The sequence below is a fragment of the Arvicanthis niloticus genome, chromosome 8, assembly GCF_011762505.2.
Source record: "Arvicanthis niloticus isolate mArvNil1 chromosome 8, mArvNil1.pat.X, whole genome shotgun sequence".
Lineage (NCBI taxonomy): Eukaryota > Metazoa > Chordata > Mammalia > Rodentia > Muridae > Arvicanthis > Arvicanthis niloticus.
The window spans coordinates 40,619,648-40,643,625 of NC_047665.1; positions in this window are offsets into that span (position 1 = coordinate 40,619,648).

The following is a 23,978-nucleotide window of genomic DNA, read 5'->3' on the forward strand; positions in this document are numbered from 1 at the left end:
CAGACCTACAGGTCAGTGGGGTGTTTGCGTGCCTCCCTCCCCTTCCTGGGTGATTAAGGAACAGAGGCCAACTGGTGTTCTCCAGCACTTGTCAAATAGGGGTAGGGGGAGTGACGACACCCAGGGGGCCTTCAAGGAAATACTCTTGTGTGGTAGTGTCCAAGCCATCTAAGGCGCTGAATTTAGCATTGTATCTGGAAAAAAAAAAATCCTACCTCTGCCAAGGTTTTCCTCATTATCACTGTGCCCTCGGCTCCCTAGATTCCACTCCCTGTTACACAACTCTAAAATGCTTTTATGGTAATATTTCCTGCCTTGGTTGATTTTCTATCGCTGTGACAAGACACCATGGATAAGGTATTTTATAAGAGAAAGCATTTCATTTGGGGCTCATGGTTCCAGAGGGTGAGAGTCCACGATTATACCGTTTTAGCAAGCACAGAGCTAGAGTAATAGCAGAGAGCTAATGTCTCCAGTGGCAAGCACAAGGGTTGGGGGAGGGGATGAAGTGGGGGGAGAGGAGAGAGAACCTATCTCCAGTGACACCCCTCCTCCAACAAGCCCCATCTCCTAGCCCTTCCCAAGCAGGTCCACCAACTGGGGACGAAGTATTGACTCACATATGAGCTTACGGGGGTCTTTCTCCCCTAAACCACCACTCTTCCTGATCATAAATTTGTGAATAAAATAGTTCATTTCAGCAGTAACCTATGGGAACTATTTGGGAATCAACTTTCCATCTAGTACATAATCTAGTACATAATGAACACAATAATATAATATTATGATTATTGTTATTAAATTTTTTTCTAGGATCTTTACTCTGAGAAGAGTACATCTAGAATGTCATTCAAAGCCTACCCAGAGAGATCTTTTTAATTATGGACTATAAATTCATGCTTGGAAACCCTTAGAGAACTCTGCTAAGCTGTAAATTCTGTATGGCGGTGCCCTTCTGTGTGCTTCCTTTTACAGTCAGGTCCTTTCAGGAGCAACTTTGCAACTGGGAGAAAGATGTCTAGGCCAGGAGCCGGTGGGTGGCTCTCAGAAGGAGCCACATTCCAAAGCATGGGAATAAACTGCCCCAGAGGGCCACCCGGAAGCCACAGGGCCACGGTATCCAGATTGCTCAGGCCTGGGTGCTACGGGAATGTGGGATGTCAGCCACCACAGGTGCTCTTCCTGAGGTCACTTGTCTAATTCCTACCAGGCACTAGTGAGTTAAAGGTTCCAGGACTAATTCATCTGTTAAATATGTATGTATGTGTAATTAATATATATATATATATATATATATATATCACATATATATAATGCATCAAATGGATATTATATATAAAATAATGTTTCTGTATAGTTTTGAAACAGTGTTTCTTTATGTAGTCCTGTCTATCCTGGAACTCACCTTGTACCCCAGGCTGGCATCAAACTCAGAAAGTTCCACTTGCCTTGAAAGTACTCCGATCAGAGGCCTGTGCTACTATAGCCTGCCATTAAAATAGTTACAACTGTGTTTTAGGATGAATGGAGCATTTTTAATGAGGAAAAACTCCATAGTAATGGTGGGATTCAAACCCACATCCTTAAAGAGGCTGCAGCCTTAATCTAGCACCTCACACCACTTGGCCACACTGCCACACCTGAGTGTTTTCCTTCTCTTAGCAAATGTGAGCCCCTGGAGGCTTTCCCTCCATGTCCCGCATTTCCTTTCTGCCTGCCAGTGACCCTGTTGGACAGTGCAGAAGAACATCCAACAGCCTGGCAGAGGACGTGTGCTGCTCGGACACCCCGCTCACTTGTGAGTTGCCCGTCTCACAGTTTCTGCTTGTACTGAGCAACAATCAGTTTTTCAGTTCACTATGTGTAGCAACGGGATGTTCAAGGATTCAGCCTTCACAGTTGATCCTGACTCCAGAGACTAAGGGGGCAACCCTGAGACTGCCCCCTCTTTCAGGAGTCAGTGATAAACTCCAGCTCTTCTGCATTTCTACCCAACTGCATATAAGTTGAGGGTTCTCACCACCCGTCCTCAGGGTGCATGGCTTGCTGGAATGACCTATTCCCTCAGGAGCTCATTTATTTATATTTACCAGATAATATAAAGGATACAACAACCCGAGAGCTGCAAACACAGGAGGCAGAGTGAGGGACCAGGCACAAACCCGGTTTCCATGCTCTCTCTGGATTAGGGCTCCTCTCAGGACTTTAGTTCATCCTCCAGAATGGAAACTCTGAATGCTTCATTTAGTGATTGCTATAAAGGTTTGGTCCCTTAACCACGATAGCTTTACTAACTCAAACCCCAGCTGTCTCTACTTTCCTATAACTGAGGGGTGGGACTAAAGGCACCAGGTTTCCATCGAAGGCCTGGACTTTCAGGTAGGAAGCTCTTGCCTCTAAGTATGGCTGCATTAGAATGAGAAGCCCCCACCATCCAGGGAACTCCATGGTCAAAGTTGCTTACCAGAAACTGAGGACAAAAGCCAAGCACACATTTCTTGATGGGCCAGAATCACAGATTTCCTTTCAATGGATTTTGTTTTGGCAATTGAGACGGCATTCTCATACTGTAGCCCAGGTTGGCCTAGAATCCATTGAGTAGCCTAGACTAGTCTAGAACTTGAAGCAATCCTTCTGCCTCAGTCTCCTGAGTACTGGGATTACGGGTGTGCACAACCACACCCGGCTGGTTCACGTCCCTTTTCTTCTCTGGTTTTACTTGTTTACTTGGACCGAGTGATGAAATATACCAACGGATACCAGCGGATACCAGCGGATACCAGCGGATACCAACGGATACCAGTGAAGTAGGTTTTTTTTTTTTTTTTTCCTAGATATTTTCTGGTTTTAAAACTGCTTTTAATTGGCTCACCTCACCCTCTTGTGTCTTTGTCTATTGGTGCTGACTCAGAGTTCCCTAGGTCTCCCTTTTGTCTCTTTCGGCCTTTCTGTGCTCCCCAATCATTCGTGACTCCTCATTGGCTGGCAAAACCTCTCTCTACCAGGGCCATTACATTCAGAGAACTTGGCTGGGACTCAGGGACCTCACAGCCACCACACTTGGCTAGGACCTAGACTGTCAAATGGTAACCAAAGAATGGTCAAAGGGGAGACCAGATATCTTCACCAGAAACATTTCAAATATTATAACTCAGATGCCTATATCCCAGAGGAAAAAAAGCACAAATATGAACAAACAAGACAATGTGTCTCCTCCAGAAGCCAGCAACCCTACAGTAGTAGGCCCTGAGAAAAGTGATTCACGTGAAGCACAAGATGAGAACTTCAAAATAGCAGTTATATACTCAAAGACATTAAAGATGACATGAATAAATGCCTTAATACCACAATAACACAAAAAGCAATTGAGCAAAATTGTGAAAATAATTCAAGACATGAAAATAGAGTTTAACTAGGCAAGTTAAAGGTAAAAGTTGGTTTCACTCGCCTGATGTAATTGTTGTCTCAAAGGCTTACTTACTGCCTTAGTCTGCTACCCTCGGCCTAGTCCTGGAAGCTCCTAGGCTCTGTATAATCTTATTCTAGGCCTAGAAGGTTTGCAGCCTCTGACACCTGTTGCTCAATAAAGTCACCCTTTCTAGTTCTTTCTGATCTCTGGCTGGCTGATTCAACTGAGCTGTTCTGGCTCAAACTCCACTCCCAGGTGACTGATTCAATCTGGCTTTGAAAGGATAGCATAAACCCCATTTGTCTCCATTTAAGGGCCAGGCCAGACTTCAAAAAAAAAAGACCACAAGGCATCGGCTTTAGGAACAGACCAAAAGTCCCAGAAACTAAATCCTAAAACACCAGCTCCAGGGACAGACCATAAAATCCAGAAACAAGATCATAGAATCCCCTCCCAGAACAGCCTGGGGATAATCACAAAAATGAAAAAATATTTTATCTCAGAATGGGCCAGCTGTGCTGGGCAGCCCTATCTCATCCTGCGGTTAAACGTTCATGACAGGAATGCAGACCACTGACCATCTGTGACCTCCTAGCACCCACCAATGAAATTTTAGATTACCTAATCCTTCTAGAGAGTTCCTTCAGTTCCCTATAAGAAGGCCTGTGAGCCTTTGTCAAAGGGTTGCCATTTCAAAGAATAGCTTACCCTTGCATGCTGGTTGTCTCTGCAGAATAAATGCTCTTTCTTTGTCTTTACATACTTTTGGAGTCTGGGGTCTTCCTTCAGTGATTTTTGGACCCTTACACCTCCCCTCACCCCACCGTCTCTGCTTCTCCTGAATTGCTGTGCTTGACCTCAAACTAACACTAGCAATCTGTTCTAATCTTCTGGTTCCTTCTCATTCTCTTGCTCATTCGGTTTTCACTGGTGTCTAGCTTGTTCTCTCTTCAATCTGTCTCTGTAAAACTGCCTCCTTCTCCATCTCTGCAGCTCTACTCTCCCTCTCTACTGTACTGCTCTCCACAAACTTTACTGCATTTTTGCATTGTACTCTCTCCTTCCTGTACTGTCTGCTTTTCCCTTAAGTATTCCCCTTCCTCTCTCTTCTCATGAGAGTTGGACATATCCTATTCTGTCAAATCTTTCTCCGATGCATCACTCTGTCTGCCATTCAATTAGACATCACTTTCAAACATGGATGCTTCCTTCTACAAACTAACTTTGCTTCCATTGTTTGGGATTAAAGGTCAGTAATAGGGCATGTCTGTATTCCAGACAGAGGGATTAAAGGCGTGTGCTAAGGGCTCAACCACACCACAACTAGATACAGGTTCAAATATCCTGAAGCAGAGAAATGGTAAAGAAAAGCCAAATTGAAATAAAACTTAAAAATGAAAAAAACTCAGGAAGGAAAACAAAAACCTCAGAGGTAAGCTACAGCAATAAATTAAGAGATACAAAAGAGAAAATTTAGGTGCCAAAGACAAGGTAGAAGAAATGGATAGCTCACTAACAAAATGTGAAAAAAAATCAGGCAAAAATATGCAGGAAACCTGGGACACTGTGAAAAGATCAAACCTACAAATAATAGGTATAGAAGAATGAGAAGAAACACAAGTCAAAGGCACAGGAAACATTCTTAGCAAAATCATAAAAGACAGTTTTTCCAGTCTAAAGAAGAGATGTCTATCAGACACAGAGGCATACAGAATGCCAAGTAGACAGGACCAGAAAAGACACATAATGTTGTGACACATAATTCCCTGTGACACATAATGATAAAATACTATAAAACTAAGAAAGAATATTAAAAGCTTCAAGAGAAAAAGACCATGTCACATATGAAGTTGGGTCTATTAGAATAATACCCGAGTTTTCAATGAAAACTCTAAAAGCCAGAAGGGTCTGGACAGATGTTCTACAAACTGTGAGAGACCACAGATGTCAGCCCAGATCACTATAACTAGCAAAACTATCAATCACAGTAGATGGAGAAAGAAAACCAATTCATGATAAAAAAATTAAACAATTTCTGACCACTAATCTAGATCTACAGAAGGCACTAGAAGGAAATCTTTAATATAAATAGAAGGTTAACTAAACTCAAGAGGATACAAGAAACAAATAATCCCAGAAGAGTTATAAAAAGAGGACAGAAAATCCCACACCACCACAACAAAGAACCAAGATTTACACTGCTCATTAATAACTCTCAATATTAATGGTCTCAAGTCTCAAAAAAAAATGACATAGAAAAACTGTATTAGAAAACACATAAATCTTTTATTTTATTTTATTTTTTATTTTTTTATTTTATTTTATTTTTTTTTTGCTACATCCAAGAAACAAGCCTCATCATCAAGAATAGATATCACCTTTGGGTAAAGGGATAGCAAAAGGTATTCTAAGTAAATGGATCTGAGAAGCAAGCAGAAATAGTTTTTTAAATAGCTGACAAAATAGACTCCAAACCAAAACTAATCAGAAAGGATAGGGAAGGGCACTACATATTCATATTAACAGAACAATACAAGAGGATATTACAATTCTAAACATCTATGTAACAAACACAAGAGCACCCAAGTTCATAAAAGGGATAGCACTACAGCTAACATTCCATGTTGACACTAACACAGTGATAGGGGGTGGCTTCAAACCCCATTCTTACCAATAGACAAGTCATCTAAAAAATGAAGCAGAGAAATGCTGCCGTTTAGATAGCATCATGTATCATCTTATGGGACTAACACACACGTCTAGAAAACACTTTACTGAAGCACTAAGAAACGTACTTTCTTTTTAGCAGCCTATGGACGTTTCTCCAAAATCAACCACAGAAAGGAAGTCTTTAAAGATATAGGAAAATCGAAATAACACCCTGCATCTTATCTGACCACCATGAATGGTCAAGAAAAAAAATGGAAAACTTTTAGAACTGAATGAAAATAAAGACATATGTCCAAACCTATGGGACTAATGAAGGCAGTTCTAAGAGTCAGACCCATAGCACTAAGTACCTGCATACAAAGTTGGAGAGATCTCATATTAGTAACTTAATGACACATTTGAAAACTCTAGAAAAACAAGAAATATCACCCAAAAAGAGTAGATGAGAAGAAACAAACTTAGGGCTGAAGTCAATTAAATAAAAACAAAACAACAAGAACCCAAAGAATTAATGAAGTGAATTGGTTCTTTGAAATCAAGATTGACCAATTTTTAGCTTAATTAGCCAAGACAGAGAGAAAATCTAAATTAGTACAATTGAAGGTGAAATTGACATTACAACAGACAAAGAGGAAATTCAGAGAATTATAAGGATATACTTTAAAAATCTGTATTCCACCAAACTGGAAAACCTAAAAGAAATAAATGTATATATTGGTGTCTATGACCTTGGCATATATGACATCCCAAAGTCAAATCAACATGAAATAATTTTAAAAAGTTCAGTAGTCCTAGTGAAATAGAAGCAGGAATTATAAGATGGATTAAACCCAGAATTCTACCAGACCCTCAAAGAACCAATACCAATATGTGTGTGTGTGTGTGTGTGTGTGTGTGTGTGTGTATCAATAAATGCAATCCACCACATAAGCAGAAAAGCCACATTATCATCTCATTAGACAAAACACAATATCCTTTCATGACAAAAGTCATGGGGAGACTAGAGATACAAGAAACATAAGATAGTAAAGGCAGTTTACAGCAAGCCCACAGTCATTGCAATTTTAAATGAAAATAAACTCAAAACATATTGTTGCTGCTTTCTTTTCTCCAGTGCTCAGAGTCTTCAACTATCAGATGGCTACAGTTACATGTACTCACGTTTGGTTTTTCCATTTTGCTCCTTTGGTCTGCACATTTTGTGCCAGCACCATATTGTTTTTACTACTATAGTTCTATAATATATTTTGAAGGCTGGAATGATAATCCCTCCAGTATTGTTCTCTACTGCCCCCCTCAGGATTGTTTTGGTTGTCTGGGAAATCTGTGGTTCCATATGAATTTTAGGATAGTTTTTCTATTTATGTGAAGAATGAGATGGGGATTTTGCTTGGGATTGTGCTGCATCTATAAGTGACTTTTGGTAAAGTTATCTTCACAACATTAATTCTGTTAACCCATGAGCATGGGATGTCTTTTCATTTTTCTAGTATCTTCCTTATCTCTCTTTTAAAGATTTAAAGTTTATATTTTAGTCATGCCTCACCTCTTTGGTTAGGTCTATGTTTAGATATTTGATTTTTTTTTTTGAGGCTTGTGTGAATAGGAGTGTGTCCATGATATATTTCTCACAACACCTGATGGTTATAAATTTTTGTTAACTTGACTTTGTAAGCTGCCATTTTGCTGGTATTGTTGACCATTCCTAGAAGGATTTTTTTTTTTTTTTTTGGATTTCTTTTGTATAATCACATCATCTACAAATAAGAGTAGTTTACAACCTTTCCTCCTATTTTATATCCCTTTAATTTCCTTCTTGTCTTATTGCTGCCGCTAGCTCATTGAGTACAATATCAAAAAGGGATGGGTGGATAAGTCTGCCTAAATCCTGATTTCAGTGGCATTGCTTCAAGCTTTTCTACATTTGGGATGATGCTGGTTGTGGGTCTATACCTTCTATTATGTTGAGACATGTTCCCTTGAGTCCTAACTATTGTCTAAGACCTTTCCTGTATCCTCTGAGATGACCATGTCTTTCAGTTCACCTATGTGATCTATTACATCTTATTTGCATATGTTAAACTATCCCTCTACCTCTAGAATAAATCTAACTCATGGTGGACAATCTTCTTGATGTCTGTCTTTATTCAATTTTCAAGTATTTTATTGAGAATATTTGAACCTATGTTCATCAGGAATGTTGCCCTTTAGTTTCTTTTATTGTGTATGTACCTGGTTCTGGTATTAGAGTAACACTGGCTTTATAAAAAGTTTGGGATCGCTCCTTCTCTCTTCCTTCTTTCTTTCCTTCCTTCTTTTCTTTCTTTCTTCCTTTTTTCCTTTCTTTAATAACTCAAGAAATATTGGCTGTAGATCATCTTCAAAAGTCCTGTTATGAATCCATTTGGCCTTAGATATTTTTTTACCTGGAAGAATTTTTATTACCGTTTCTGTATTCTTGTTTGTTATAGGTCTCTTTAGGTTGATGGTTTCTCCTTAATTTAATATGACAGTTTGGATAAATCTAGAAATTCTTCAGTCTCTTATAGATTTTCCAACTTAATGGAGTAGAAGTTTTTAAATTATTCCTATAACACTCTTAATTTATTTGGTGTCTTTTCTGATGTTTCCCTGATCATTCCTGATTCTCTTAATTTGAGTCTTTTTTATTTCAGTCAGTTTGACTGAAGATTTGTCAATCTCATCTATCTTCTCGGAAAACTGGCTCTTAGATTTGTTGCTTCATTGTTGTTTTTGTTATTTCTATTTTTAAAACTTTTGATCAGATTTTTAATATTTCTTGTCATCTACTGGATCTGTGTTCAGTTTTCCAAATTCTTGAGCACATCATTAGGTCATTGATTTGTGCTTTTTCTAATTTTTTAATGGAGGCACTTGGAGATGTAAATTTCTCCCATTGGATTTTTAATGCATTCCAGAATTTTGTTGTTTTAAAATTTTTATTTTGTTGTCTTCCAGGAATTTTAAATTTTCCTTTTGATTTCTTCTTTGACTCATTCATCATCCAATAATGAGTTGCTTAATGTCTATAAGTTTGTATAGTTACTAGAGATTTGTTTGCTATTACATTTTATTGCACTATAGGATACCCAGACTCATTTCAATCTTTCTGAATTGTTAGCACTTATTTTGTGTACCAGGAAGTGGTTTATTTTAGAGACACTTTTGTGGTATTTGAGTCAAACATTTTATGATATCTATTAGTCCATTTGCTACATGATGCCATTTAATTCTGATGTTTTAGTTTATTTTTTAAATATTTATTTTACGTGTATGAGTGTTTTGCTTGCATGCTTGTCTGCACATCATGTGGCTGCCAGGTGCCCTTGGAGGTGCTGTATTCCCTGGAGCTGGAGTTATGGATGGTTGTGTGTTCTGAGAATCAAATTTCGTCCACTGCAACAACAAGCACTAATTGATAAGCCATCTCTCCAGCTTCTCACTGTTTTAGTTCAGATGATGTGATGATATAGGAAGTGGGGTATTGAAACCACTTACTATTAATGGGTTAATATTAATATGTGTCTTTAATTCCAGCAATACACTTTTTTATGAAATTGGGCAAGTCAGAATTTGGCACATGTACACCTAGGACTGTAATGTCTTCTTGGTTAGTTGTTCCTTGGTTAGAGTGAAGTGACCTTCTCTCTCTCTCTCTCTCTCTCTCTCTCTCTCTCTCTCTCTAATTTTTTATTAACATTATATTTCAACTCCCACAAATCCCTCCCCCATGACACTCCCTTCTCCTCAGAAAAGGTGATGTCCCCGTTGTGTGCCACCCCACCCTGGGACATCTAGTCCCAGCAGAACTAAGCACATTCTCTCCCACTGAGGCTCAACCAGGTAGTCCAGGTAGGGAAAGGGGATCCAAGGGCAGGAAACAGAGTCAGAGACAGCCCACTCCCCACACTCCAATTGTTAGAGAACCCACATGAAGACCAGGCTGTACATCTGCCACAAATGTGTGGGGGCCTAGGTCTAGTCCCTGCATATTCTTTGATTGATGGTTCAGTCTCTGTGAGCCCCTATGGGCCCAGGTTAGTTGACTTTGTAGGTCTTCTTGTGGTGTCCTTGACTCCTCTGGCTCTTTGTCTTTTTCTGTTTTGGTTTGAAGTCTATATTTTATCAGCTATTGGAATACCAATGCCTGCTTGATCCCTAATACAATATTTTTTGGAGAAATTTTGTTCATCTGCTCAATCTAATCTAAGATGGTACCTGTCTTTAAAGCTAATATGACTTTCTTGTAGACAATAGAAGGATGAGTTTTGCCTTTAATCCATTTGGTGAATTGTCTTTTGATTGGAGAGCTGAGGCTGTTAAAGTCATTTTTGAAGGTATATATTGATTGCAGTCATTGCAGTCATACCTGCAATTTACATTGTTGTTGTGTGTTTTTGAAAAAAAAAAATCAGTATCTATTGCCTTGCTTTTGTGAGTGGGATTAAATTTTGGTAGATTTCCTAGAAATATGACCACCAAAGAATCTACTCTTACTGTTAGTTTATTTTCCCATCCCTTGTGGTTCTGTGATGTGCTTTGGCATGAGAAGGTGCTAGAAGAGGCTTGAAAACTTCTACTTCTTTCCCAGAGGCTCCCAAACTCATGGTAAAATGCTATATCTTTGTAAAATGAATCCTCACTGGGGATGGACACTCTAGGCCTGATGCCAGTCTTTAATGAAGCCACCTTGGAAGTCCTAGCTCCATACAAGCTGCCAGCTAGGATGTAAGCCACAAGTGTGTGGCCTCAGCTAATGCTGTATATGGTAAAACATCTGTGCTTAGCCTGTGCAATTGACAGACTAAGGAGATTCATTAGCTGATGTTTTATTTCTTATTTATTTATTTTATAAACATTTAATGTAGAAAGTTTATTTGCTGAATCAAGATAAATGACTCTTGTTATGGCTTTTTATAATGAGAGAATGTCCACAAATGTATGATGATTGGGCACAAATCCATGTGTCATTTTATTAATTTCAACACATCTATAGGAAAGTTAAATAATCAACTATATATTTAACTATTTAAGTCTAACATATCTGATACTAGAGAATTTAAACATTAAAATTTATGTAGCTAAAATCTTCTCCAAATAAAGTTTGTACTACTTTCCCATTTTGCATTTAACTTATCAATGAGATTTCTAAGCTATTTCTTTTTTGTTGAAAAAAAATTTCATGCAATAATTTAAATCATTGTTTTATCCTCAAACTCCTTTCAGATTTTTCTCACCTTCTTACACGCTTAACTTTGTTTCTCTCTCCCTATTATATATATGTGTGTGTGTATATATATATATATGTATATATATATACATATATATATACACATGTACATAAATGTATATGTATATATGTACATATATGTATATATATTTTTTATTGGATATTTTATTTACATTTCAGATGCCATCCCCTTTTCCCAATTCCCCTCCCTAGAAAACCCCTATCCCATGCCCCCTTTTCCTTTTTGCTTTTATACATTTTTTAAAAAAAATGTTAATCAAAGGCTTTATAAGTTTAGTGATGCTCAATCAGAAGTGTAACACAATACCCAACCTAGATATATCAACTATCATTGACTGGTGGAGACACGTGAACATCTGCCTTCATGTCCCCCCCCTCTTTCTCTCTCTTTCTCTTTCTCATCACCTAGCTTCTCCTCTCCTCCTTCTTCTCCTCTCCTTACTCTTTCTCTTCCTCTCACCTTATCTCCTCCTACGTATCACTGTTCCTGTTAAAATAAAACTTTTCTCTCAAAAATACAATTAGAGCATAATTATACCAATTTGTACCAGTGAGGTGCAAGATAGTCCTAATACCCAGTCCATCATTTTGTTGACTAACCAGAACCTCTGTCATCTCTCCTAACTAAAACATTTAGTTCTGAACCTGGCTTTTTTCTTGGCTTTAGAATGAATGTCATCTGAAAACCATCCACTCAAATCTTTTCTCTCAAAGTAAGTAGCCAGGATTGGCTATGAGACTATATGTTTTCAACCCTGTCAGAAATCCAGAATGACTGAGTTAAATGAAATTATGGGAAGCACAAAGCATAGCTTCTAAAACTTAGCCAATTTATAAAGACTGCTGAACACCTGGATAGTCCCTATACTACAAAACATTGGAGCATCTGATCTTCAGCCTTCTGGCCCAGGATCATCTGACAGACCTTAGTGCTGCAGAATTATTAAGGGCTTATCACTCTGTCTTGGCAGATATAATCAGTCGACTATTCTGCAAGTGTGTCCTTTTCTGGACAGTAATTTGTCTGTAGATGAAAAGAGGCAATTCTTGCCTAGTGGTTGTCTCACCACAACTGGAGTAACTCCAAAGATGCTCAATTTCTTCTTAGAATCCAATATAGGAAGCTGTCAGGAGCAGACAGGTCTCTAATCAAAATGAACATTAATACAGAAATGTTTGTAACATCAATTCTGTGGACTTCTGACTATACATATATTTAAAACAAACAAAACAAAAACAATCCTTACCAAGAAAGACACATATACCCAAGAAATACACAAAAACAAGCCAATATTCCCGATGAATGTAGATGCAAAAATGCTCAATTAATACTTACAACCCATACACATATCGTTCAAAATACATAAGTCAATAAATGTAATAAATCATATAAGTGGACTTAAAGACAAAAATCACATGGTCATCACAATAAATGCAGTAAAAAAATTGATCAGATTCAACATGCCTTCATGACACAATTCCTAGACACAGTGAGACTGAAGAGAACATATCTCAACAGATATATGACAAACCCACAGTTAACAGTGTATTACATGGGAAAAACTTGGAGCAATTCTACTGAAATCAGGAACAAGGTAGGGCTGCCCTCTCTCCCCATTCCCTTTCAATACAGAGATTGAAGCACTACCTAGAACAATAAGACAAGGAAATCAAAGGAAAATACATGGGAAAAAGTCAAGTTATCCCTATTTGCCAATGATAAGCATATGAGACCCTGAGAATTCCACCAGGAAACTTCTATAAATGTTCAACAAATTTCTGCTAAGTGGCAGAAGATAATCAGATTTAAAAAGTCAGTAGTTTTTCTGATTTACCAACAAACATGCCAAGAAAGAGAGCACACTCAGACTCCTACTCACAATAGTCTCAAAAGCCATCTACAATTAACCTAACAAAGGAGGTTAAGGACTTCTACAATGAAAACTTGAGTTCTCTGAAGAAAGAGACTGAAGAAAGCACTAGAAAGCAGAAAGACATCCCATGTTCATGGGTTGCTAATTTTAATATTATGTGAATGATCATTTTACCAAATCCATTTGCATACTCAATGTAATCCTAATCAAAATACCCATATCATTTTTAAGAATCCTAAATTCATATGGAAAAATTAAAAACCAAGTGTAGACAAAGCAATCCAGAGTGAAAAGAACAATGCAGGAGGGATTATCATCACAGATATTAAGATCTATTGCAGAGGGGCTGGAGACATGGCTCAGGGGTTAAGAGTATCAGGTGTGTTTCCAGAGGTCCCTTCATTCAATTCCCAAAACCTGTATGGCAGTGAACAATTGTATGTAACTCCAGTTCTAGGGGAATTGATGTCCTATTCTGTCTTCTGGGCCACTCCCTGTACATGGAGTACAAAATTCAATGCTTTTTACTGAAGTTACCTTGGAAATGATGTTTTGTCCAGAAATATAAGTGTAACTAAGACAACATCTGAGAAAATATTAATATCCAGAATATATAAAACATCTCAGAAAACAAAGAGTCAAGGAAACTAGCAACCCAGTAAAAACCAGGTTATGGATACAAACAAAATGGTTTTCAAAGGAGGAATAAAAATGGCTAAGAAATATCTTAGAAAATGGTCATTTCCCATAGGAAATACAGGATTGAATTTCCTTCTATCTCTATTAGAATGGCTAATATCTAGATAACATAAGTGCTGGTGAGGTTGCAGGGATAGGGAAATCCTTCTTCACTGTCAGTTAGATTGCAGACTGGTACAGCCACTCTTAAACTCAGTGTGGCACTTCTCGAAATAAATATATCTACCACATGACACAGCTACATCACTCCGGGTGTACTCCTGAAGGACCTGGGATCTACTCCACAGATACTTTCTCAGTCATGTTCAGTGCTACTCTGTTCACAATAGCTGGGAAATGGAAACAACCTAAATGTGCTTTAACTGATGAATGAGTAACAAAGCTGTGGAAAGCATTTAATGGTAAAAAAAACTGAAATCACGAAGTGTACAGGTCAATCAGAAGAGATCAGGCTCAGCTCAGGATCCCAGTACCAAATTCTCAGCACAAAGATTTACTTGTCCCAAAGGACAAAGGGCAAGGAATACGAGACAGACAGGAGATAGAGAATGAGAGAGAAGGGAAATAAAACAAAGGAGAGAGGGAAGGGGTATTTGTCCCAGTGGGGGACAAAGGACTGTTTGGATGAAGAGGAGACAGATGGGGCACATGGGAAAATGGTAGTTTATAAAGGCAAAAGGAAGGATAAGATGTGTTAGGATAAGATGTTTAATGTTAATTGGCGTGTTAATTAGGTGAGCCAAAGGGGACTTTTGATTGCTAGTCTTCAATACTTTGGTAGCTGGACCTTGGTAGTCAGCCTCAGGAGGAGGAAGAAGTGGCCAAATAGGGGAATAGACCTTGGTGTCAAGCATTAGGAATGTGATCTAATGGTTTTTAGCAAGGCAGATGAAATAGAGAACAGCAAAGTCTTCCAGAGACATGCATGCTGTGCTCAGGATGGCTAGAGTCCCTTCAAAAGTGACAGAACTAAAACATATTCTATTGGTTTAGGTAACCCAGACCCAGGAAGATAAATATTGCATGATTCTCATTTATGATTCTTAGTTCCAAATCTATAGATGTGTATAACCCAACTAACCACAGAAACAATAAAAATAAAAAGGGACTGAGGGTGGGAAGAAGGATTCCAGAATGAGGCATGGAAGAACATGGGTGCTATGAAGGGAGAAATGAGAAAGGGGGAGTTAATTGGCAAGGGAGGATGGAGAGAAATACAGAGTGAGAGGGTGGAAAGAGGAATAAATAACACGGATTGAAAAATAAATAGGGAGTTATCATTTCATAATTACTTAAAATTATATAACATATATACAAATGTACATGCATAATTTAAAGAAGTTACACCACTTGGGGCAATAATACTTGAAGAGCCACAGACTAACAAAAACCCTAGTGCCAGGCATGAGAAGCCTTATCTTGAGTTGTTTGTCAGGAGAGTCTAAGAGATCCCCTGTCATAGAAATGTTTCAATGCTGTAATAAATGCTGCAACTGTAAACAACATGGGGAGGAAGGGGTTTTGGCTTGCATGTCCACATTAGAGAAGGTCAGGGAAGGAATTTGAGACAGGAACCTGGAGGCAAAAACAGATGCAGAAGCCATGGAGGTGTGCTGCTTCTCTATGGTTTGTTTAGCCCACTTGCAGTACTCAGGACCAGGAGCCCAGGGCTGGCATCAACTGAAGTGTGCTGGGACCCCCTGACCTGGACCAACAGGTCATTCTTCAGTGACAGCATTGAGAGAGAGAGAGAGAGAGAGAGAGAGAGAGAGAGAGAGAGAGAGAGAGAGAATATCAGAGGATAGAAGATAGAGAACATTAGAAAGTTTAAGATTGAGATGTCTTGCACAAACTCTGCCTTATGCCAAAAACAGTTACTAAGAAGCATAGTACTTTATATACTGTTTCTAGGGGAGGAATGTTACAAAGTCAGCGAAACTATCATACATTGAGACCAAGTAACTGAGAAGCTTTGCACAAGGGGGACACAGAGTATCTCAAGAACATTCCAGACTGAGCACACAGTAGCCTTGGGACTGATAACCATGGTGTGAAGAGTGTGCTCTAAGGATATGAAGCAGCATCTCCCCAAGGCTCTGGTCCCTGGCCATTACTGGCTCTGACAAGTTCTTAGTTTTGAGAAGGAGCTACGTTCATTCTTTATAAACTCAGAGAAAAATCTCAGTTGATCAGTTCAGCTCTCCATACCCTTGCACATCAAACATCAATCATCAATCATCAATCAAGAAATGTACCACAGGTTTCCCATAGGCCAATCTTGTGGGGGCATTTTCACAAGTGAGGTTCCTTTTGTCAAATGATTCTAGATTATGTCATGCTGATATAAAAGTAGCCATCACGATTGATCACTTGTCAAATTGACACACAAACATATCGCTGTTAAACCATAATCTTTCCTTTCTTCTTTCTACCCAAGATCTCATATTCCTATTACAATATAAAACATTTTAACTTTTAAAAGTCCCACAGTCTTAAAAAGTTCAAATACTTTAAAAGTTCCACCAGTTTAAGCACCCAAAGTTTCTCTGAAATATCCAAAGTTTCTATAACATTCTAAAGTCTCTTAACTGTAGGCTTTTGTAAAATAAAAGGAATTAAATACCTTTTTAAGCCAAGAAGTAAGAACCAGGGCAAAGTCACAATCTGAACAAATCAAAACAAACTACAAGTGGGCATAAACACTCAGTGTTTAAAGGTTGGGGTTCATTCATGATCTTCTGGTCTCCAAAGGGCTTGAATAGAACTTCTCTGGCTCTGCCTTCCACAGCACACACAGCTTGTCTCATAGGATCATGACAGATCTACTCCACAGCTATGGCTGTCCTTGGTTGTTGTCCCATGGCACTGGCATCTCCAAAATGCAGGGATCTGCACAGCAACTGGATTGTACCCTCTCTAGTACCCTTTCATGGGCTCTCTCCAGGAGCTCTAAGAATCCCACATGGTTCTAAGTTTCAAATTCACTCCATGACATTAATCTTGGAGATTCTACTACAACTGAGGCTGCAAATTTACCAATGATCTCTTCAGGGACTCAAGCCTGGGCAAACAGTGCCAAGCCTGTTGCTCTCCATGACCACATTCATGCCTTCAAAACCAATATAATCCAGGCGACTCTTAACGACCCAATTTAGCTGCCAGCATGAAATGCAGCCTCAGGTCCCTCTGGACCACAGTTTCTGGGTGATGATCCTGAGAAAACACTTCCTAGAAGACTTTGCCTCAGTGATGCTGGTCTCTTCTGATGCACAGTTCATTTCTTAGCATTAGCTCATCATCATCAATTGTTCCAGCAAAGCAAAATTTTCACTTTAATGGTTCTGAAACCTTATTGATCACAGTCAGCTGAGTAGAAACTCAGATTCTTTATTCAAAATATCAAATGATCCTGATATAGTTTTTAAGGGACTTTTAAATTTTCCTCTGAAACATCATAAGGAGATTCAAGGTCATCTGCATTTCTCTCAACATTCTTGTTTTTTAATGTAGGTTTTTAATTTCTTCTTTTTTTTACATTTAATTTTTTATTGGATATTATATTTACATTTCAGATTTTATCCCCTTACCCCACTCCCCCTACCACCCAGGAAACTCTTATTTCATCCCCCCTCCTCCTGCTTTTATGAGGATGTGCCCCCACCTACTCCACCACTCCTACCTCCCCACCCTCGAATTTCCCCACTCAGTGTTCAGCCTTCATGGGACCAATGAAGGCTTCCTTTCCCACCTATGCCCCACAAAGTCATCCTCCCCTACATATACAGATGGAGTCATGGGTCCCTCCCTATGTGCTCCCAGGCTGGTGGTTTAGACCCTGGGGAGCTTTGGTTGGTTGGTATTGTTGCTCTCCTCATGGGGCCACCAACCCTTTCAACTCCTTAAGTCTTCTCTCTAACTTCTCCATTGGGAAACCCTTGATCAGATCAGTGGTTAGCTGTGAGCATCTGCCTCTTAATATGTCAGACTCAGGCAGACCTCTAAGGAAACAGCTATATCAGGCTCTTGTCAGCATGCACTTCCTGACATCTACATCAGCGTCTACCTTTGGTGACTGCACATGAGATGGATACCCAGGTGGAATGGTCTCCAGATGGTCCCTCCTTCAGTTTCTGTCCCACACTTTGTCTCCATATTTGCTCCCATGAGTATTTTGTTACTCCTTCTAAGTAGGACTGCGGCAGCCACACTTGGTCTTCCTTCTTCCTGAACTTCATGTGGTCTGTGAGTTGAATCTTGGTTATTTCAAGCTTTTAGGATAGTATCTGCTTATCAGTGAGTAAATACCATGTGTGTTCTTTTGCGATTGGGTTACCTCACTCCGGATGATATTTTCTAGTTCCATCCATTTACCTAAGAATTTCTCGAATTCATTGTTTTTAATAGCTGAGTTATACTCCTCTGTGTAAATGTACCACATTTTTTGTATCCATTCCTCTATTGAAGGACATCTGGGTTCTTTCCAGCTTCTGGCTATTATAAATAAGGCTGCAATGAACATAGTGGAGCATATGTCCTTGTTATATGTTGGAGCATCTTCTGGGTATATCCCCAGGAGTGGTATAGCTGGGTCCTCAGGTAATGCTATGTCCAATTTTCTGAGGAATCGCCAGACTGATTTCCAGAGTGGTTGTACCAGCTTACAATCTCACCAACAATGGAGGAGTGTCCCTCTTTCTCCACATCCTTGCCAGCATCTAGTATCACCTGAGCTTTTGATCTTAGCCATTCTGACTGGTGTGAGGTGGTATCTCAGGGTTGTTTCGATTTGCATTTCCCTAATGACTAAGGATGTTGAGCATTTCTTAAGGTGCCTCTGGGCCCTTTGAGTTTCCTCAGTTGAGAATTCTTTGTTTAGCTCTGTACCCCATTTTTTAATAGGGTTATTTGGTTGTCTGGAGTATAATTTCTTGAGTTCTTTGTATATATTGGATATTAGCCCTCTATTGGATGTAGGATTGGTAATGATCTTTTCCCAATCTGTTGGTTGCCGTTTTGTCTTATTGACAGTGTCCTTTGCCTTACAGAAGCTTTGCAATTTTATGTCTCTCAACATTCTTATCTCCTCAGTTTCCACAATAGTTCATTAAACTGTGAACACTCAATGGATTTTCCAAAGTTCCAACTCCTTTCATAATCCTCTACCAAAACACATGGTCAGATCTTTCACAGTAATATTCCATGAACCTGGTACCAAGTTCTGTCTTATTGTTTCATCACTGCAATAAAGACCACAATTGTAAAGCAACATAAGGAGGAAAGGGTTTAGTTGGCTTATATTCCATTTCACAGTTCATCTTGAAAGAAAGTCAGGGCAGAAACCTGGAGGTAGGCAAAGATGCAGAGGCCACGGAGGAGTAAAGCTTATTGACTTGATTTTCATGGCTTGCCCAGTCTACTTTCTTATAGCAACCAGGGCAACCAGCACAGGTATGGCAGTGCCCACGGTGTGGTAGGCCTTCCTGTTTAATCATCAGTCAAGACAGTATGTCACAAGATTGTCCACAGGCCAGTCTGGTATTTTCTCAGCTGAAATTCCCTCTTCCCAATGACCCCAGCTTGTCAAATTGATATGAAATCTAGATAGCAGATAGCACTCTTCCCAAAATAATATATTCTATTACTGTTACTTTGGTTGCCTTCCAGATTTTGAAGGTAAGTCCTTATTGCTGAAAGTATGATACACTTTGGATACAGAACTTGGAGTAATTGAGCTGAAACTCTTCCAGAAGCTTCATCCTTGAGGACTGGTTCTCACAGAATCAGAATGTGCTTTGCAATCTGCCAAGTGAGAGGCACATTAAGTAGTCCTATTCAGCTATAAAGTGTCTGGAGTAGGAACATTTCCAAAATGGTGAAATAGTGATACTTTTATCTTGGAGATTACCACAGATATCTAATTGTATTTAACAGTGGATTCACAGGAGGGAAATCATTCCTGATCCTGTAAATCTAGACAGTTCTTTATGGCTGGAGAGGTCACAGACCTGAGAAAAGTATTTCCTCCTCTTCCTCCTCCTCCTCTTTCTCTCCTTCCTCCTCCTCCTCCTTTTCTAAACCACACTACACTCAAACTACACTCCAAATTCTTTTCCTTATACCCACAGATAAGTGTAGATCTTGCTTCTCATCAAAGAAGCTTCCTTTGGCTGAAGAACCAGACCATTACAGAAAGTCACAACTCATTTAAATGCAGAGAACAAATGACTATGGATACCCAGCCCCAACTGATATAACACAATTGCTGCACCAAAGACTCAGGGAACATCACTGAAGAAAGAGCAGAAAGGCTGCAAGAGCCAGAGGACCAAGCAGTTTGCTGTGAGATTCTGCCTTCTTGCAGTGATAGGGAGCTACACCCATGAAATCTCAACAATGTGGCTGCCTAAGGTAGACTTGAAAATTCCAACAACAGTTGATATATCAGCATATCAACATGTCAACCACAGTTGATAATTACCAACATAACAAGGCAATGTAGAGAAAATATCTTGTGTACTGTATGGATGCATCACCTGTCAATTAAAAAGCCAGTGGCCTATGGCTTAGACAGGAAATAGAAAGTGGGACATTCAGGAGGAGAAAGAATTATGGGATAGAGCCAGGTGTGGGAAGATCTGCCCAGTAAGACATGAGTAGATGGATTCATTATACCTGAGCACAGGTAATCAGCCACATGGCAGAATGTAGGTTAAAATAATTGTGTTATCTAAGTTATGATCTAGTCAGAGAAGAGCCTGGCTATATGGCCAAGATATTTGTAAATGTATTTTGAGTCTTAGTCTTACTTCTGGGAGCATGGAGCTGGGAGGAAGAACCAGACCTAACTTTACAGGGAAATCTCACAGCATTTCACCCCTAGATGAAAAACTACAAGGAATTAATAAATGTAGAGAGAAGGAAAATTAGTCTTCCTAATAAGCCCTCTGATTGGCTATCAATACCAAGTAGTCAGTGCTAGAACCATCTAGATACAGACAACACTAAACAGATGCAGTGGCATCTCTCTCTGTCTCCATCTCCATCTCTCTGTCTCTGTCTCTCTCATGGCAACTGTCTAGATTTACAGGACCAGGTATATATAAATAAATAGTGATTAAAGTAAATGAGATCCGTAAATTTTGAAGGGAGTTGGTGGGAGACAGATGGGAGAGGTCAGAGGGGGTAGAGGGAACTAGAAATATTCAAAATTAGGTCTTAAGTTTTGAAAAAGATTTAAAAACATGTTCTTAAGGTAAAAATGATCATGAAATATGCAGTATTTTTTTTATCAAATGGTTAAATCAAACCTTTTAATTTTTTGTTTCTTTGTGTATAATGAAGGTGCTTGTCAGAAACTCAAGTTCCTCCAGGGTCAGAACATCTTGGAATCAAAGTAGATGCTCAAGGATGTATTCTGTTCTAAAAAGTTGTACTTAGCTTTTCAGCAACATGGTTTTAAATTAGCCAGCTGTGTAAGAGTGTGAGACCAAGCTCTGACCATTGAGAACCGAGCACAAGATCCCTTTATGTTATGAATAAAATCTCAGTGGGACTCCTGGTAGACAGGCTCACTTACTTGATTTTTTTTCACTCCCATTGTAGTAAAGGTGGCAGAGGTGACCCCTGGATCCAGCACAGGAGAATGAAGGTGGCATTGAAGGATAAGTGAGAGCAAGTTCCTGACCCATCGAGCTCATGAAAACTGACCATCTCGAGAGGCTGAGCTGTGACTCCAGAGGATTACAGACTTGACCTGGTTTCTCCAGAGGCTGACCAGCTTACAAGCAGTATTATCTTGAGATTTTACCACCGAATGAAACAAATCAATTGTTGTTGCTTCTCTTCCTTAGAAACTGCCACCCCCCGGACTTTATCTATTGTTATAATTGTCCCAGTCTTTGCTATAGGTCTGACTGTCACTGTCCTAGTTGAATGAAAGTGTGGTAAAAAGCTTCTTTTAGCATCAAAAAATTTTTTTGTGTGTAGGTTATATTATTGCCACTTTGCTACTAATCTGTCTTCCTATTTGGGTTACCATTATAGTTCTAGACTCTCCGTTTTGTGACTATAAAACCATCTATTTGACCACAACAGGCCACGGAACCACATGAAGTTTGCTTTACTAGATCTGTGCACACAAACACACACACACACACACACACAGACAGACAGACAGAGAGAGAGAGAGAGAGAGAGAGAGAGAGAGAATCTTAATCACCAGGGTTCAGACGACAGACTATCTTGAAGCAATTATGCTATCATTTGATGTATGTAAACCCTTGAAAATGAAATCTGATAAACCATGTGATAACTTTGACTTAGAACGAGGATATAGCTAAAGGGAACACAGACACACAGACACACAGGCAGTCTCTCTCTCTCTCTCTCTGTCTCTCTCTGTCTCTCTCTGTCTCTCTCTGTCTCTCTCTGTCTCTCTCTGTCTCTCTCTGTCTCAGGACACTTCCCTCCAAGGGATTCTGCCACCCAACAATTGAACACTTGGTGATTCTTCCAAGAATGTCCAAGAAGTTTTATTTCTCAAGGCATTTGAATGCCACTGAAGACTAACATATAACATTAGATTGAGTCCCCAAAGTGGGACAGCAACAGACTGTATATCACAAACCTGCTACCCTGTTCATGTCCCCATACTGACTTGGTTAGAACCCAGATAACTTATTTGGAGGATACTCTTCAACTTTTGATGTCTTTAAAGTCTCCATAAATATCATGATTTTAGTACTGGGGGGGATCCATCTCATCCAACCCCACATAGTCTTATTGGTGACATGGTCTGTCTCTGGCATTATTGAAGCCTTGATTGGAAGAAACCCAGCCACCCATGTGATGATGCTATAGAAATATAAGCCAGGATGATGTGCATTGGTCCTGAGGGGATTCAAGCATCAAAGGCCAGTAAGAGCCTATGAACCAGGGAAAAGAAAAACAAACATAGCCATGCAGGCCAAGCACTGTCCTTGACCACAACCCCTGCCATACTTAGTATGCTTTTCCAGAGACCTTGAAGAAAGGACAGAAAATCTACTACGTGGTTTAGTCTCAGCCAAATGCTTACATGAGACCTTGCTACATGCTGCAGTGACTCTCCCTTCCTATACCTCCAAGACATCTTAAGAATTCCAGCTTATTATGTTTTTAATCCAGTGAATTATGACAGGGAGTGGAAGAGGAAAAGATCATCCCACTCCTATTTTTCTTAACCATTCAGATTCTTTTTTTTTTTTTTTTTACTTTTTAAAGACTTTATTTATTTTATATAGCCATATATGTGAATAAAGCACACCTCCATTTTAAAAACCACTTGAATCCTTTTTTTTCTTTTTAAAAACTTTTATTTACTTATTTTATACATATGAATGCTCTATTCACATATATACCTGTGTGCCAGAAGAGGGCATTAGATCCTGTTATAGATGGTTGTGACACCATGTGGTTGCTGGGAATTGAAAGCAGACGATGCTCTTAACCTCTGAGCCATCTTTCCAGTCCCCATCATTTGGGTTCTTTATGAACAAGAAATCATTCAAGTATGCATATGCACATTAATACCTTTTCCCTGAAGAAACGTTGATTTTTTTTTGTCAGAATCCCACAGCACAACAAGGCCACAGGTAGATAACATTTACAACATTTCTGCTGGCACTAATTTGAATGTCTATAATGCTATGTGCTGCAGAGTATGTGGATCAACAGAGTAATCTATACATGATAAGTGTGGGACAAACTGGTAAAATTCATTTGGGAGAAGTAGATTGTAAAGTTTACTCTTAACATAGTCCACACACCAACAATTTTCCTTATTAGGCACAGACAGCACAGGTTTCCTGAGTGTGTGTTCAGTTGACCTACATGAAACCATGCAGCATGGAACCAGTCACATGAGTTGAAGACTATAATCTGTGTGAATGTCTATCAACAAAGGAATTTATAATAACAACACACTCACCCAATGGACAGTGAAACGTATCTGGACACAATTTATTGAATAAATCTTACAAAAAATATGGTGTGAAGAGAGAAAATCTGCCGAAGT